Below are 19,228 nucleotides of genomic sequence, written 5' to 3'. Positions count from 1 at the left end.
CAGAAATCAAGGTGTCCACAGGGCCGTCCACACTCCTCTAAAACCTGTATGAGAGTCTGGGCCTGTGGCTCACGCCTACAATCCCAGCACTTTGGGAGGCCAAGTTGGGTGGATGACTTGAGGTCAGGAGTTTGAGACCAGCCTGGACAACATGGTAAAACTTCTACTAAAAATACAAAAATTAGCTGGGTGTTGTGGCATGCACCTGTAGTCCCAGCTAATCAGGAGGCTAAGGCAGGAGAATTGCTTGAACCTGGGAAGTGGAGGTTGCAGTGAGCCGAGATCATGCCACTGCACTCCAGTCTGGGCAACAGAGTGAGACTCCATTACAAAGCAAAAAACAAAAAACAAACCAACAAACCCTGTATTGGAGGATCCCTGCAGCCTTTTCCTAGCTTCTGGTGATTTGTTGGTTACCCGTTACCTTTCTTGGTTTGCAGGTGCACAGTTTAAGTCTCTCTTCCTTTTATCCTATGTCATTCTCAGCGTGTATGTCTTCGCTTGGCATTCTCTTCCTTGTCTCTCTCTTTCCCCTTCTGGACAGCAATCACATTGGATTAAACACGCGCCCAAATCCAGTAGGGTTTTTATCTTAACTACATCTGCAGGACCCTATTTTCCAAATAAGGTTGCCTTCTGAGGTACTGGGGGTTGAGTCTCTAACATATCCTTTTGGGAGTCATATGCAATCTGAAACAGCTCCCACCCCTTCAATATCACTCTTCACTCTGCATTTGTGTAGTTGGCAGGTTTCTAGCCTCCAACTTGCGCCTGCACCATCCTGACCCTTACCATAGGCCACCTGATACTGTCATCTGTTCTGCACTGTGTCATCTGCTCTATGTCTTGCCCTCTGATTGTATTGTAACTCTTTGGTAAAGAATTCTTACTCAAACTTATTTCTCACAAAGCACTTAAAATAGTGATTTGCTATCAATAGCACCTTCTACTCTTAGAGCAACTTTATACTTTAAAAAATTCTTTCACATACATTATCTGGCATGCTTCTTTTAACCTTCCTGTGTGGTAGATTGGATTGATGTTATTATCCTAATTTTATGTCAAAGGGGATTAAGATCCAGAGAGGTGAAGTGACATGCCAAAATACTGAGACAGGTGGCTTGGGCTAGTCTCAGCACCTTGCATTGAAAAACTTCTTCTTATTCTCATTCTGTATAATTTGATTTGTAATGAACCAAGAGTCCTTCTGGGAAAACAAAACAAAACAACATAAAACTCCTTACTCTCAAGGCGAAGTGCCTGCAACGAATGAGAGGAGGGAGGGGAAAATGGCTGAATCTAAAGTCTGTCTTTTCTGTGAGTGCAAGCAGGCTGGAAGAAAGTTGCAAAACCACACAGCCTTCCTGTTTCCTCAATCAATTCTTGCTTTTTTCCTCCAGCATAGCAATGAAAAAACCTTGACTTTTCTTAAATTTCTGACCCCATGACCTATTCCCACAGTCTGAGATGGCTGTTTCTCTGCCTTTTTTTTTTTTTTTTTTTTTTAAATAAAAAGTATCCAGTGTAAACTCCTTCAACATCCTTCCACCTACCTGAAAAAAGTCTAGAAGTGGGGAGGAGAGGAGAAAGGGTGAATGTGAACGGGGACAGAAGTTAATGGTATCTGACTAAAGGTCAGTTGACTAGAGCTGCATTAGCTGGAAGGACTGTGCAGCCTCTTTGGGCACGGCCATAGAGGGTCCCTAGCCCCAGGGAGCTGCGCGGGGATAGGAGGCAGCCTGCTTTGAGCACGAAGGTGGCAGAGGAAGGAGCCCCTGTTTGAGAAGAAGCTCTCATGCTGTGAACACCTCCTTCCACTTTTCCACTTCTTTCTCTCTTTACTGGAACTCATGAAGGAGAACTTGAAAATCATAATTAGCTTGGAGAAGATAAAAGAGGTCCTCCTTGGTGGGAGGGTGAGGAGAGCGATGGAGAGGGAGAATGAGACTTTAGACAGGGAGGGAGAGGAGGAGGAGAAGGAGGAGGAGGAGGAGGAGGAGGAGAGAGAGACACCAACCGCTGGCACACAGAGTAAAAGACGTAGATAGTACTAAGGAGAAAAACTTAGCAGCTTTTCTCTGACCATGATAAGCTGCTAGTTACAGTGTGAGGTGATGCTTGCTACTCCAAAAGGATGTATTGTAACCAGGCTTTTATACTGTGAATTCTCTCCTTGATACTTTTGCTTCCAGACTTCCTCTCTATTCCTATAGGCTGAGTACCATCTAGCAGGGACTAGGAAGGTGGTTTCACAATTAAATTGAGAGAGGAGAAGGGGGGAGAGTGAGAGAGATCATATCAACTATCATGGAAAAACTTAAGTTGAAAGGCACTCCAAGTTTAGATATACAATCTGTTTGCATAAATGAGGAATGCAAAGAAAATTTGGGGACAGATTCTTCGAGAGTGTATGACAAGCTAAGCTGTGGTTTGGGCTCTTAGAAGAATGCTAAAACCCCAAATGAAAAGCCAGGCAGAAGAAGAGCAAGGCTTGCATGCAAGATATTTCTATCTGCTCTACATACCCACCCTCTCCTCATGCCTGTGTGCACTCTGTGACACACACACACTTGTCCTCATGCACACACATACACACACCAGTCTTCTCTAACACTCCTAGACCTGAATTTTAGCCAGAATCTAAGGACTGGAGCTCTGAGCAGGGGCAGGGTTACCTCCACTGTCCTAGCTCAGCTGTAATCCAACGATCCTCATTCACAAGTGAACTAGGGGATCTTGAAAATATATGTTACAAGTCTTGAGGGTTCCAGGAGCCTCAGGACTCTAAAAGCAATGAGGGATTCAGGCCATGTGTCCATGTGCTATGATGACGAAATAGACCAAGGGTAATGAAAGGTTATTAGCATGGAATAAAAGTTGAAGCTTGGAACTCAGGAGGCCTGAGTGCAACCTGTACCTCTTCTCTAAGCAAAGTGCTGTCTTCTGTATCTATTTCCCCTTCTGCAAAGAAATGTATTTTCCTGTGTTTTAGCCAGTGTTTCTCAAACTGTAATGGGCATACAAGGCACCAGGGATATTGCTAATGGGAAGATCCTGATTCAGCAGTTCTGGGGTAGGCCTTGGGGGTCTACATTTATAATAAGATCCCAAGCTGCCAGTAACCTACATAACACCTTTGCCTGAATTAGAAAAGGTTTCTCCCTCTGGGCAGATGCAGTCCAGTGGGTGCCTTTGTAAAAGGAATTCTTTTCCTGTGCAGTTTTACTAGTGATGTGCAGGATGTATTTCAGTCCTTGCATTTCTTAGGACAGTGCCTTTGAGCAGTGCACAAGTTGCCCATCTGTACATGGCAGTCCTCACCATGTAGACAGATGTCTCCTGGACTACTGCGAAGACAGCCTTGCTTCTGATCCACCTGAGATGTTCTGCTACTCTCCTTCCTTCACAGCACAATTCAGCCAAGCCCATCTAGGCATTTATTGTAACTCTCATTCTTTTAGAAATACCTGTTTTGTTTTGCTTTGTTTTCCAGAGACTGCCAGAATGACATGTAGGAATGAACTTATTCCTTCTCTACTTAAAGAAGAGAGCTTGGGCCTTGGTTCCTCACCCTCCAACGTACCCCTACTTAGCCTAGCGCTCTCTCTAAGGGCTACATGGCTGATCCCCTCTACTGCTTTTGCTGGAGTTCTTGCCTCTGGGGTTTTGTATCTCACATCATTTATTAATTCAGGATCTAAACAACTAAGCTCCTGTACCTGGTCTCAGTACGTGATTATTATGTGGTTTTCTCAGATCTTTTGTTTTTCATCAAATATTACCCCTCCTTTACATGGGATCAGACATAAAGGCAAATAGCCAATTGCTTGAGATTTCACTAAGCTTGGTGTTTACCTTGGATGGTAGCATTCAGTGAGGTGTCCAACTCTGAAAGGTTTTCTTAGCCACACCCCTGCCTGGGCTGCCTTGTTCTGTCCTGTCTATCACTGGGGAGAAATTTAAAAATATGTATTTGTCTCCCCAGCGTTGCTGAATTCTTTTCCTTTATAGGAGCTTAAGGTCAAGGCTGGGAGAACAATGGACCCAGTTAGGAGAAGCACCCACAGCAAAACTTTGAGGTCAGCTGTCCTGGGCTTTCTTTGAAGGGTTTGGTGCTACGTATTCACATATCTCTTGAAAAGAAACTTTCTGCCAAGGACAGAAAATTCTGATTTCTCTTAAGTAGCAGATTGAAAGGAGCAACAAAGTGGCACAGGAAGATCACCGTGCTGAATCTGGAGGGTTAGGTTCTATTAACTCTGGCTACTTGCTCAAATTTTCTGTTATATCTATATAACGATGCAATAGAATTAATAACTTTAAAGGTAGCTTCTAGTTTTAAAGTTGTAACACTCTATGAAATTTGTTGGCTTTAACAATGTATTTTCTGTGAAGCTAAATTTATGGGGTTAAAAAAACCCCTGCATTTTGAAACAGTGGACTAATTTGTAATCTAATTTATTTAACCGAGGATAACTTTGAAAAAGTTAGTTACATTATATTTTAGTTCAGAAATAATGGATTTGGGGCTTTAAGAAGTTCTAATTTCATTGCTATTTGGCCCCAGAGTTCAGAAGTTGAATTCCTACCAATAATAAAAGACCGTGGTGCTAGAGTATGGTATATGAACAATTGTGTTTGACACAAAGTGATCAAGTTATTTTTAATTTAGTTTACTTATTGGAAACAAGTCAGTCATTTGAATAATATTCAAATGTGTGTAAATCAAACTGATGTAAACAAAAAAATGATCTCTCTCAAAGACCAAAACCAAATAGAAAAAAGATATTAACAGACTGGACTGCACACAGAAAGGAGTATACAAATGGTTCTTGAACACATTAATAGATGTTCAATTTCACTCATCATAAGATAAATGCAGGCCGGGCGCAGTGGCTCACGCCTGTAATCCCAGCACTTTGGGAGGCCGAGGTGGGCGGATCACAAGGTCAGGAGATCGAGACCACCCTGGTTAACACGGTGAAACCCCATCTCTACTAAATATACAAAAAAACTAGCCGGATGAGGTGGTGGGCGCCTGTAGTCCCAGCTACTCGGGAGGCTGAGGCAGGAGAATGGCGTGAACCCAGGAGGCCAGAGCTTCCTGTGAGCCAAGATTGTGCCACCGCACTCCAGCCTGGGCAGCAGAGCGAGACTCTGTCTCAAAAAAAAAAAAAAAAAGATAAATGCAAAATAAAACTATCCCAGGTTACCACTTATCACCTATAAGGTTAGCAAGGATCAGAAAGTTTGATAACACAGCCTAAATTATCTACCAGTAAGAGTGTGTTTAAATAAATTATGATATATCAATACAATGAAATAATATTCAGATGTAAACAAAAAAGTAAAAATTAAAAAAAAAAAACCCAAAATAAGAAAGCTTTTCTATGTACTGATAACAGGAAAGTTTCCAAAACGAGATTGAAATATAGGACAAGAAAGTAATGGTGTGTACAGCATGTCATCGTTTGTTTGGTTTGTATAAATAGTTGGGATGGGTTTCTTCTTTAGTTACATACATCTGTTTTCTCTCTGGCTTCTTGCTGAGGGTGATAGTTGTGATCAACCATGATGTACTTCACAGTGTGAATGAGATGCAGGTACAACGAGGAAGGCTGTTCTCTGGTGTGTTGGACATTTGTGTGTTTCCTTCCTTGAAGGAGATCCTCCTTTCTTTTTTCCTCCATGTCTGCTGCAGCAGGTGGTATAGACTAGAGTCCCTTTCAATGCTACTCTGATGCTCCATTAGTCTCTCCCACCTACTGCTTTTAGAGTGCAGTTACATCTTGGGCATACAGGATGCCCAGAGGGATGGAAGTGGGGCTGGGGGTGGGAAGAGCTTAACTGGCACAGTTATTCCAGGAAGAGCTCCAGAGCTAGATTTTCCAATCAAAGGGGCGTAGAGTTATTGCAAGAAAAATATATGTCACTGATGGAAACATAGGGAAATATATTACAAGGAACCTGTGAGCCAAATTTCAGAATTTTCTGGATCAATTGAAATCAAGAAAATAGTTAATTCTCTTTCATTACATGCCCCATAATCACTCCCAGTGGCTCACAATTTTTCTTCCTATTTGCCCCAAGCTTGGATCTTCTCTGATACTCTCTAGGAAGGAGTTGCATTTGCTTCTAGTATTTTGTTTTGTGACTTTCCTGCTTCGCTTTCTCTGACCATGCAATCTCATTTTAAAAAATTTCCAGCACCGTCATTGTTCTGATCTTTCAAAAATATGTTTTCTGACCTTTCAGTAGGGACTTGGGAGGGAGAAGGGTTATGACTGAGAGAACTCTTTCTGGCATAATGGTGCATCTTGAGGGTTTGAAGTGTGGGGGCCAGAGGAACACAAGGTTGAGATATTACTTTCCCTGGCACCTTCTCTGCCAGGTTGCCCACACCTTTGTAAATAGCTCCTTTACTAAACTCTCACACTACCCATTTTGAGAGTGCTTCTTGCAGGGCCCCTGACTGATATGAACCCCATTTATAAGACAAAGAATAATTGACAGCTGTCAACATTTGTAAGATTTTTGGTTCATGTGGTTTTCTTAAAGTCCAGCTTATATACAGTATTACCCAGACTATAGAGAGTACGGAGAAAAATTTTACTTTTGTCTGGCTACTATGAGCTAGAGGTTAGGCAGTGTATTAGTCAGCGTTCTCCAGAGAAACAGAACCAATAGGATCTTTATAGACACATAGATATTGGCCGGTTGTGGTGGCTTATGCCTGTAATCCCAGCACTTTGGAAGGCCAAGGCAGGTGGATCACTTGAGGTCAGGAGTTGGAGAGCAGCCTGGTGAACATGGCAAAACCCCGTCTCTACTAAAAATGCAAAAATTAGCTGGACATGGAGGTGTGTACCTGTAGTCTCAGTTACTTGGGAGGCTGAGGCAGGAGAATTGCTTGAATCCAGGAGGCAGAGGTTGCAGTGAGCCAAGATCGTGCCACTGCACTCCAACCTGGGTGACAGAGCGAGACTCTGTCTCAAAAAAAAATCTATCTATATATTATCTATCTATCTATCTATCTATCTATCTATCTATCTATCTATCTATCTTTATATGAAGGACTGGCTCAAGCAATTGTGGAGGCTGAGAAGTCTCTTGATATGCCATCTGTCTACAAGCTGGCAGCCCAGGAAAACCAGTGGCATTGTTCCAATTCAAGCTCAAAGGCCTTAGAGTCAGGGGAGCCAATAGGGTCAATTCCATTCTGAGTCTGAAGGTCCACGTAACCAGCAATGTTGATGTTGGAGGGCAGGAGAAGATGGATGTCCCAGCTCAAAAAGACACAGCAAATTCCTTCTGCCTGTGCCTTTTTGTTCAATCCTTGACACATTGGTAAGGGTGGATCTTCTTAACTCAGTCTATTGATTCAAATGCTAATCTCTTCCATAAACATTGTCAGGGACACACCCAGAAATAATGTTTTACCACCTATCTGGACATGCCATGGCCCAGTTGAGTTAATACATGAAATTCACCATCACAGGGAGATTCAAAGTCATTCATTCACACATTCACTCTGCTAAGCCCTTATTTGGCTCCTGTCACATCATAAACTCTGGTTAGACCACAAAGAATATATAAAAGAAGGAGTGTATGGGATCTCTGCCCACAATGTGTTTCAAGCTGTTGATGAAAGCAAGACACTCACAAAAGAAAGAAACACAGGGTAATATACGAGATGTGATTATAAAAATGGTTTATTAAAAGAAATTCTAGCACACAAAAGCTCAAAGAGTCATCAAGTATGGTTTTCATATTGGCGGATAAGGTCCCAGAAGTTAAGTGACTAGTCTGGGGTTGGAATCAGAGCTGATACCTTGAGCCCAAGTCTTCCATCGTGTTCTTCCAGCTGCCACCTCCCTACCCTACACTGACTACCTCCCCTTTAACAAATATTCTGTTTACATGGGTGGCGTCATATTCCATGAAGTTAATCTAAGGCAGGATTATGGCTAACTGAAACTTTTAACAAGTACACAAGAACTTGTACATATGTGAATTATGGTAGTTTATATGTAATTTTAAAATATTGCAGCCACAGTTACTTTATAATCACAGGTGTGATGTCCAGTGTAATTAGGGTGGATCAAGAACCAAAGAGAGGGAGAGTTTTGGTCTTCTGACAGCCAGGGGAATCCCTCACCACAACTCTTGCATGGGGCAACGCTTTTTCTGGCATTATGTTCAGGCATTACTGGTGGTTATGTATATTGGCGTGACCTCTAAGAAGTGCAACCACTCTTGTTGTATGGATGCATCATCAAGGAGATCCTGTTCCCCATGGGAGCTTCAGAAATATACATGTCTTTTAGAGCAAGAGGGCAGAAGCAAGAAGGACCAACGCCCTCCTGAAGGTCCCAGTCACTGCTGACTTGCCAGTCTCCCTTGTGGTAGGATTTCTAATTAGACTCCACAGCCCTTCTCTGATCTTCAGAGAACTCCTGTTATTTCTTGGTAGAATTTCCAATGACTCTTGGCCTTTCAGACATTAATAACCCTAAACACCGACATCCAGGAAGAAAGTGGTGTTTGGAGATCCTATATGGCTCCAACTGTGACTGGTACCAGGTGAGATGATGGTGCAGCTCTTGGAGGACACCCTCTATCCCTGTGCCCCTGCGTACACGTGGAGACAACTTCTGTCATCCACTAACACCTCGACAGGACACCTCAGGGCTTCACTTGTGGGATCTGATAGCAGATATTTATGCAGATAAAAGTACAGCAGATTCCTTCTGCCTCTGCCTTTTTGTTCAATCCTTGACACATTGGTGCCAAGGATAAAAGCAGAAATACTTCTGCTCCCTAACTGAGGAGAAATAGACACATATATAAAAATATTTATGTGTGACTATTTCCATTTTCCTTGATATGGAACACCATATTTAAAAATGTGATCATAACTTTGTAATCAAGGATATAATATATAAGATAAAAGGAGTGAAAAACATAACTAAATATGATTTATCACAGGAGTGTTGGAATTGTTTAACATTAAAAGATTCTCCAGTGAAATTGACCATAATAGCATATGGAAAAGACAAAAGAACATACAATTATTTTTATAGATTCTGATCAAACCTTTGGTATAAAAGTTGATATCATACATGATGAAAGCAAACACAAAATCAAAATAGTTTTTTCCCAATTATGAATAAAAAGTAATTTGATAAAATATTTTAAACAAAATGTCAAAGTAAACCTCATAATGAATGGCCAAATACTAAAAATATTTCTGTATAATTGGAAACAAGTCAAGGATATCCCCAGTTGCTACTTTTATTCATCATTTTACTGAAGGTCCTACCAACTTAATGAGATAAGGAGTATAAGTAAAGGGAATATAGACTGGAAAGGAAAAAATAAAATTGTCAATGCAGACAGTACGACTACACACAAAACATTCCAGTGACTCCCACAAACTGTTAGAAAGAATAATAATTATTGAATGTTTTGTCAATTGCCCCCAAAAACACAGCATTCTGTACACCAGCAACACAGAAGTAGAAAAATGCAACTTGAAAAAAGATACCATTTTGAAGCATAACAAAAAACAATAAGGTACCTGGGAATACATTGAACAAAAGATGTTTAAAAATCTTATGAAGAAAAGGATAAAATATTCTGGAAGGAAATAAGTTAAATGCAAGTAAATTAAGTAAAAATGACAATCCTCCCCTAAACAAATCCCCAAATGCAATGTAATTTCCTTTTTATTTTATCTTGTGTTTTTATTTCCATAGGTTTTTGAGACTAGGTGGTATTTGGCTACATAAGTTCTTTAGTGGTGATTTATGAGATTTTGGTCCACGTATCACCCGAGCAGTATACACTGAACCCAATTTGTAGTCTTTTATCCCTCACCTGCTTCCCATCCTTTCCCCCCAAGTCCCCAAAATCCATTTTATCATTCTTACGCCTTTGCATCCTCGTAGCTTAGCTCCCACTTATGAGTGAGAACATACAATGTTTGGTTTTCCATTCCTGAGTTACTTCACTTGGAATAATAGTCTCCAAGCTCATCCAGGTGTCTGTGAATACCATTAATTCATTCCTTTTTATGGCTGAGTAGTATTTCATCATATATATATATCTTATATATATATTATATATATATATCACAGTTTCCTTATCCACTCGTTGATTGATGGGCATTTGGGTTTGCTCCACATTTTTGTGATTGTGAATTGTGCTGCTATAAACATGGGTGTGCAATGAAATGTTTTCATATAATGACTTCTCGTCCTCTGGGTAGATACCCAGGAGTGGGATTACTGGATCAAATGGCAGTTCTACTTTTAGTTCTTTAAGGAATCTCCACACTGTTTTCCATAGTGATTGTACTAGTTTACATTCCCACCAGCAGTGTAGAAGTGTTCCCTTTTCACCACATCCACACCAACATCTATTATTTTTTTATTATGGCCATTCTTGCAGGAGTAAGGTGGTATCCCATTGTGGTTTTGATTGGCACCCAAATGCAATGTAATTGCAATCAAAGGTTTTATTGAGGGTTGTATGGCATATTCCTAACAGAGAAGGTAAAGTCCTAGCTCCCAGGATCTGTGAATGTGACCCTATTTGGACATAGAGTCTTCACAGATGTAATTAAGTTAAGATGAGGTCATATTAGATCTCGCCCTAATCTTTATAGGAAGGCCACATGAAGACACAGAGACACACACAAGGAAGAAGGCCGGGTGATGTTGGCTGTGTGAGGATGGACACAGAGATTGGAGTGATACAGTTACAAGCCAAAGAACGCCAACCACTGCTAGAAACCACCAGAACCTCAGGGAGAAGCATGGAACAGATTCCCTGCTCCCGGTCCCCAGAAGGAACCAACCTGCTGATACACCCTTTCGGACTTCTGGCCTCCAGAAGTGTGAAAGAACAAATTTCTGTATTTTAAAAAAAGTTTATAATAAGACTAGACTTATTCAATTCCCTAGTAAAAGTTTTGATTATAAGTAGCCAACAGTATAAAAAGTACAATATAGGTCTGTAGATTTCTAATATATTAATACAAAGTGCATGACTGCATATAGTACATCCCACAGGCGAAGAGAGGTGGAAGGGGAAGAAGAAGACTGTGGCTGAGGTCTAGTAATAAACAAATAAATACAGGAGTAGAGATGATCCATAGTATAGTATATTCTACCACTAATACTGCAGCCAACATATACAAAAAAAAATTTCAAAATAACTCAGGAGGATGATAATGGCTGGACTTTTGTAATTTGCCTCAAAGACTAGGGGAGAGCCGACCCAGCTCACTGTATAGTCTGTGCATATGGTGGCTTGTAGCATGTAAGGTTTTCCCAAAAGAAGGAATTATAGAATGTTTATATTCAGAACTATAAAACTACAGGGTGCCCATAAAAGGTGGCTCACTACTTATTGTTATACTATCCAATATTTAAAATGGAGTTTAAAAAATAAGCACTGAGTCTTGTTACTACAAGGCAGGCAAGTGCTTCTCCCTCATTATGAAAAGACTGAACTGGTGATACTTTTTCCTGAACATTCAGAAAAGAGGCAGTAAGAGTGCTTTGGTTTGGGTTCGAGTGAGAGGCTTTTCTTGAGGCTTTTAGGATTGAAGAGCTCTAAGTTCAGGTTATCTCAATGTTCAGAAAGCCTGAATAAAAGGAGCAAAACCAAAACCAACCCACTTAACATGAACACAAACCTCTTTTCTTTTAGTAAAATTTGCTTTTAATACAGAGTGAAAGAAAATAAAAACCTAATAGGCTGGAACAAGTCAAACACTCACTCTACACAGATAAAAGCCTTCACAAAGGTCAACTGAAGTAATCCAGAGCTGAAACTGAATTGTGCAGACTTTCAATGAAGTCATCAAAGTCATGTAACACAAGCAAAAGTCGATTATTTACAAACTCAGCAAGCCCTCTAAGAAATGTGCCCCAGGTTGCATTAACCTTTGTTTTGTGCCATCCTGAAGACTTGCACATTGTATTTTTCGGATAGTTTAACATTTTTAATAGGGTGTGTTCTCTACCATGTGATAATGCTTTGGCCCTATTCCTGCAGGGTCTCACCTGTCTTGCCATTTCCCCAAGAGAAGCTTTGATTCTGCTTTAGAAGTTTCACGTACACTAAAATCTTTATCAAATGTTAATATGAAGGGAGATAGCACAGGATGCAACGTATAGCATCAAGTTACCTGTCTATATATTGAGAAATTACTTTCTCCTCCAAGGTATATGCAACAGAAAGCTCAGTCTGTCCTGCTTGATAATCAGTAGTACAGGTTGAATCATCAGAACCGAGGCAAGACCTTAATATTTCAAAATTATAAACAGCTACCACTAGGGGCAAGTCCATGTTACTGAGTTATGACAAATTTATTATCATAAGGGAAAACAAGTGTAGTCAGCCATCTTAAAAAATGCCCCAACCACTGGTTCTCAATACAGAAAGATTTAAAACTACAGTTTATCATAAACAAATTCCATCTTTGTCCCCTGAAACTCCCCTAGTTTCATTCATTAGAAGGGGATTAAAAAAAAAAAGAGTGAAAGAGTACTTTACAGCAGCATTCAGCTTTCCTATGAAATAGTCAGCGTCGTAAATATTATATACAACTCTTTTTTTAGTGAGCTAGACACTGGCTTCAAAGTTGGTGGGACTGAGGGAAAATCAACCCATTGAAAACTATTCTAGACATTGTCTTTTGGCAGAATAGCAGGTATCCAAGTTAAAAATAGGACGGTCAGTTTGTTGCTTTGTGGTCTTTTCAAAATTTAGATTTTTTTTTTGTTCCCCTTTTACATGAAAACCTCAGTCTCCACTCCTGAGTGGGGATGGGCAGAGGCTCTGGCCTCTGCTCCTCTGGCTTCTGGCTTCTCAGCAGATGCTTTTCTCTTTTTTCCTTTGTTTTGGAGACAGGGTCTCACTCTGTCACCCAGGCTGGAGTGAGTGAGGTGGCATAATCTCAGCTCACTGCAACCTCTGCCTCCCGGGTTCAAGTGATTCTCCTGCCTTAGCCTCTTGAGTAGCTAGGATTACAGGTGCACCACTACGCCCGGCTAATTTTTGTATTTTTAGAAGAGACGGAGTTTCACCATGTTGATCAGGCTGGTCTCGAACTCCTGACCTTAGGCAATCTGCCCACCTTGGCCACTCAAAGTGCTGGAATTACGGGCATGAGACACAGTGCCTGGCCCAGCTTCTTTCTTTTGACTGCAGCAAGGCTTGAAGAGATGTGTGTAGATGAGGACTTCCCCAAAACAGTCTTTATAGATGACCTCACAACGTCTCTTCTGTCTTTTCCAGTATGTGAGCTCTAAAAAGGAAAAAAACTGGCATTCTGTCAGAACCAGAAACGACCTCTCTATCTGAGCTGTCATCTAACTGGTTACTGTTACAAGGAGATTGAGCTGCGGACGCATTTGAGGTGGTATTGTGAGCATCAGAATTAGGACGTTCAAATTTCTTCTGCAGTTTACTGATCTGGATGCTTTTTATCCTGTTTCCAGATAGAGTTTTCACTTTCTTTGGTTTCAATGCACGCTTTATACTGGGTCCAGGCCTTGTAACTACCACATGACTCTAGTTTTTTGTTTGTTTTTTTGTTTTTGTTTTTTTAATCCTGCTGGCACCTTCTTCCATCATTTTACAAGCAAGACATAGGCATTGCAGATGTCTCCTGAACAGGTCTCATAATCCAAAACGGCTCTGGAAGTCCTTTTCATAGCATTTACTGTCAGTGAATCAAGAACTGGAGGACTTAGCTCTGCAGATACAGCAGCCCCCTATATGCTGGTACATCTTTGGCTTATGAAAATCAAACATCTTTTCTTCCGGGCAATAGTCTTCCAAAAGCAGCTGTTCCACGAGCCATAACGTCCCCAAGGTGAGGAGTGCACACTGGGCCAGCCCCGCCTCAAGCACCCCCTCCTCAACTGCCTTGTCTAGCCAAATTTCTGTAATTTTTAAGCCACCCAGTTTGTGACGCTTTGTTGCAGCCATTCTAGGAAACTAGTACAGGTTTCAAACTTGACAAGCTGATTATAAATCCTATTGAAGAATAAAAGACTAAAAATAAACAAGAGGGAGGAAATGGAGGAGAACTTGCTCTATCAAGTATCAAGACTTGCTGTAAAGCTATGGTTATTGGAACAGTTTTGATATTGACACACAGTTTCTAAGACAAATGACCTAAGCACAGGTCATTTGTCCACTTACTCATAAGTGGACACTTGAAATATGACAGACGAGACATCGAAATGAATGGAAAAGGATGAGTCAATAATAGTGTTGAAACATTGGTTGTAAGTGGATCTATAAAACCAGATCCTTATATCCTACACAAAAGGAAACTGTAAATGGATTAAATACTTAAATGTGAAAAGCAAACTCTAAACCATGTAGGAGAAAATAGAGAAAATCTTTAACTTCAGGTAGACCAAAACAGAAAAGATTCGACTATAAACAAAAAACAAAATGCCTTTAGTAAATTTTGTGCATGCAAAAAGAAAAAAGATTTGACTATAATGGCAAAAAGAATAAATTAGGCTATATTAAAATTTAAATGTCTTCAACAAAGGACATCATAAAGTGCAAAGAAAGAAAATCCACTGATCAGGAGAAGAAATTTGTAATCCATATTCCTAGGATCCACAGAGAATGACTAAAAATAGAAAAGGCAAAGCAAAAAAATCTAATAGAAAAATAGACAAATGACATGAAGAGGCATGACATGAAGAGGAATCCCTAATGGCTAATACATTTATAAAAGTATTCTCAACCTCACAACAATCTGGAATAAGAAAATTAGAATAACAGTGAGAATGATTTTATTCCTGTAAGATTGGTAAAATGAAAGTCTAATTACACAAAGTGTTAGGGAAGATGTATGGAAAAAGGAACTTTCATCCTTTGCTGGTGGGTGGGTAAACTGAAAGAACCACTTTGGAGAAGAATTTGGCAACACCTAATACAGTTGAATAATGAGCATCCTCTCGGACTCAGCACTTCCATTTCTTGGTATGTATCTTAAGAAACTCATAAATGTGCACATATGCAAGGATGGCCATCCCTTTTGTAGGGGAATGAATATGCAACATAATGGGATTCTACTGGGTAGTTAAAAATTACTGAAGTGGATCTCTTTATTTACAGATACATCTTAAAAACATAATACTGAATGAGGAAAAAAGAAGTTGCGAAGGTAGATGAACAGTGTGATTTCACTGGAAACTCACCTGGGGCTGGATGGTCTAGGATGGCTCATTCCCAGATCTAGTGGTTGCTGCTGGCTGTTGGCTGGCTGATCTGTAGGGTCTCACTGGAACAACTCATCTCCGCTCCATTTGGTCTCTCATCTTCTAGATCAGGATGGAGTATCAGGGAAGCTTTCCAAGGTAGTGGGAGTAGAGGCTATTGAGGCTTAGGCTTGAAAGTCACCTAGTGTCACCTCTGCCACATTCTCTTGGTCAAAGCAAGTCACAAGAGTCTTCCAGATTCAAGAGATGGAGAAATAGCCATCACCTCTTCATGGCATGACCAGTAAAACCACATTGCAAAGAGGCCTGCATAGAGGGATGAGAAAAAAAATTGTGGTCATTTTTTGCAATCTCCCTCAATGTACAAAACAGAACTCCTAAACTTCCCCCTAAAAATGTGCTGTCCCTGTTCATCCCCATCTAAATTGATGGGATTTTGAGCTTTCTGGTTGCTCAAGTGAAAAACTTTGGATTTATTCTTAATTTTTCTCTTTCTTTCAAATCCCACACCCTACCTATTATGAGATAATGTTCACACTGTATCAGAAATATATCCAGTGTCCTACCACCTCTAACTACCCCCACTGCTATGGATTTGATGGGAGCCACCATAAACTCTCACTTGGATGATTGAATAAGCTCCCTAATTGCTTTTCTTACTTCCACCCTTGCAAAATTCCTTTGAGAAAAATATTCAGTTGGGTGTGGTGACTCATGCCTGTAATCCCAGCTACCTGGGAGGTAAAGGTGGGAAGATTGCTTGAGCCAAGGAGTTCAAGACCAACCTGGGCAACACAGCAAGGACTCATCTCAAAAAAAAAAAAAAAAAAAAAGAAAGAAAGAAAAGAAAAGAAAAAAATCAATTATGTTCCTTGCAGTAGGTTGAAACATGTCCCTGTCTCCCAGATATCCACATCCTAATCCCTGGAACCTGTGAATATGTTGCTTATATGGCAAAAGGGACTTCGCAGATGGGGAGTGTATCTAAGTAGACCCACAAGGGCTCATATAAGAGGCAAGCAGTAGACAGATGCTGAGAGAGAGGACAACTTCATGACGAAAGCAGAGAGAGGCTTGAAGATACAACATAGCTGGTTTTAAAGATGGAGGAAGGGGACTGGGCATGGTGGTTCACACCTGTAATCCCAGCACTTTGGGAGGCCAAGGTGGGTGGATCACCTGAGGTCAGGAGTTCGAGACCAGCATGGCCAACATGGTGAAATCCCATCTCTACTAAAAATATCAAAAATTAGCCAGGCATAGTGGCAAGCACCTGTAATCCCATCTACTCAGGAGGCTGAGGCAGGAGAATCACATGAACCTGGGAGCCGGAGGTTGCAGTGAGCCAAGATTGCGCCATTACACTCCAGCCTGGGCAACAAGAGCGAAACTCTGTCTCAAAAAAAAAAAAAAAAAAAAAAAAAAAAAAAAAAAAAAAAAAAAAGAAAACGAAAAAAGAAAAAAGAAAAACAAAATAAAAAAAGATGGAGGAAGGAACCCTGAGCCAAGGCATGAGGACTGACTCGAGAAGGTGGAAAAGGCAAGAAAGCAGATTCTCCCCTGCAGCCTCCAGAGAGACTGATTTTGAACATCTGACCTCTAGAACTGTAAGATAATAAATCCAAATTTCTTAGAACCACTGTTTGTGGTAATTTGTTGCAGCAGCAATGGGAAATTTATATATCATTCTTTTGCTCAAAATCCATACATAATCTGTAGTCCCACTTCTCCTCCTCCTCCCCCTTCTTCTCTCCCTCCATCCAGTACCGCCCTGAGCACATGTTCTAGTCTTTCCCCTCTTTGCTCACTTGACCTCAACCACACAAGCTTCCTAGCTGTTCTTTATACTACAAGATGTCTTCCTGTTATAGAGCCTTTGCTTGGCTCTAACTTTTTACCTAGGTTACTCGCCTCCCAGATACTTTCTTGGTAAAACTGCCCATCGCACCCTACCATTCTCATTTACCTGGCTCAACATTTTCTTTCTTTTTTTTTTATAGCACTTATCATATTTTAACTTGTTATATGGCTTGCTTACTGTTATGTTTATTGTTTATCATTTGTAATGATATGCCACTGCCCTCCAGCTGGCAGGTAAGCAGGGAAGGACTTCATTGGTTTTATTCACCGGTGTATCCTAAGCCCCTAGAACAGTGCCGGAGCCATAGTGGTGACTCAATATATATTTGTTGAATGAATGCTTATTTTTTTAATTGCTGTAACTTAACATAAACTAGATGCACAATAATATATAGATATAAATATCAATACAATAAGTACTGTGTCCACTAACTAGTTTACTAAAAAATAACATAACTACCACCTTTGAAGACCTCTGCATACCTCCCTCAATTATATCCTGTTTTCTTGCTACTCAGAGAGGAACTTTGATCATTTCTTTGCTTTTCTTCAGTTTTACCAAATCTGTTAGCATTACTAAACAATATAATATTCATATTTATGTTTATTTGGTATATACGTAGTATATATGTATATTTATGTATATGTACATCATTACATGATACTATAGGCATTCTTTTTAGATTTGCTTTTCTTTTTTAACATTAATTTCTCTCTTTTATTATTATTTTTATTCTATTGTGGTAAGAACACTTAATGTGAGATGTGCCCTCTTAACAGATTTTTAAAGTATGCAATACAGTTTGGTTAACTATTGGTCCAATAGCGTACAGTGGAGCTCAGAACGTATTTATCTTGCATAACTGAAACTTCATACCTATTGATTAGCAACTCCTTATTTCTTCGTCCTGCCTACCCCCAGCAACTATAATTCTATTCTTGACTTGCTTAATATTTATGTTCCCCAAAATTCAACCTTGTTGTGGCATGTAACTGTAATTGAACTGCTTCTCTGCAATGAAGTATTTCATTATAAGAAAATCACATATAATAATATTTTAATTAATAACATTGTTGAGGGAGACATGTTATTTCTGCTTTGTTGCTCTGACAGCTGGCTCCTATGCCATTCTTTCTTATGCATCCCTGGGTTATGTGAGCATGAGTTTCTCCAGGATATAGCCCTAGGAGTGAAACTGCTGAGCCATATAGTTTGAACATCTTTAGCTTTACCAATAATGCCACGTTGTTTTCCAAAGTAACTGTACCAGTTTACCCACCTTTCAGTGTTCTGGTTGTTCATATCTTTGTAGAAACTTGATGCTGAAAGACTTACATTTTTGCTTGTCTTGTGGGTGAGAAATCTCTGTCGTCAAAGTTTAAATGTTCATTTCTCTGATTACTAATGAAATTAAGATTATTTTTTCTCTTATGTTTATTGACTACTTGGTTTTTCTCTTCCTTGAAATACCTGCTTGTGTCTTTTGCCCATTTTTATTTTGTATCATGTGTGCTTTTTCTTTAAGTTGTAGGAATTTCTTAAGTATTCTTGATATACATGATGAAAGTATCTTGGCTTGGTTTGTGGTTTGCCTTTTAATGATTTTTTGTAATTAATTAGAATTTTAAATTTTAATGTAGTCTTTTATAGTTTGTAGTTTTTCCTTCTTGTGTAAGAAATCCTTTACCACCCCAAGATAATAAATATATTAGCCTATATGAACCTCTGAAAGTTATAGTTTTGCCCTTCACATTTGAGTTTTTAATCTACCTGGAATTGAGTTTTGTGAATTGTGTGCAATAGGGGTACAATTTCAGTTTTTCTATATGGATATCCAATTTTCTATCCAGTCCCCATTGATCTGCAGGGCCAGTTCTGATATAAATCAAGTTTTCATTATTCTGTTCTCTTTGTCGATTTATTTATCCACTGCCTTAAATATTATAGCTCTATATTAATTCTTGAAATCTAAGAATTAGGAGTAGAGGTAACTTCTACTTTGTTCTTCTTCAAGAGTTTGCTGGCTATTATTGGTTCTTTGCTCATCCACTGATGTTTTAGAATCATTTCATTAAATTTGAAGATAGCTAGCACTTTTGTAAGG

General features: G+C 39.8%; 1 pseudogene; it reads right to left on the bottom strand.

The window, feature by feature from the left end:
• Positions 1–1,635: 1,635 nt before the first annotated feature.
• On the bottom strand, positions 1,636–13,848 carry LOC105482144 (SIN3-HDAC complex-associated factor pseudogene; annotated as a pseudogene).
• Positions 13,849–19,228: the final 5,380 nt, after the last annotated feature.

The sequence above is a fragment of the Macaca nemestrina genome, chromosome 8 (genome assembly GCF_043159975.1).
Source record: "Macaca nemestrina isolate mMacNem1 chromosome 8, mMacNem.hap1, whole genome shotgun sequence".
Lineage (NCBI taxonomy): Eukaryota > Metazoa > Chordata > Mammalia > Primates > Cercopithecidae > Macaca > Macaca nemestrina.
The sequence above is the reverse complement of the archived record's forward strand: the minus strand, read 5'-3'. Positions and strand labels throughout refer to the sequence as shown.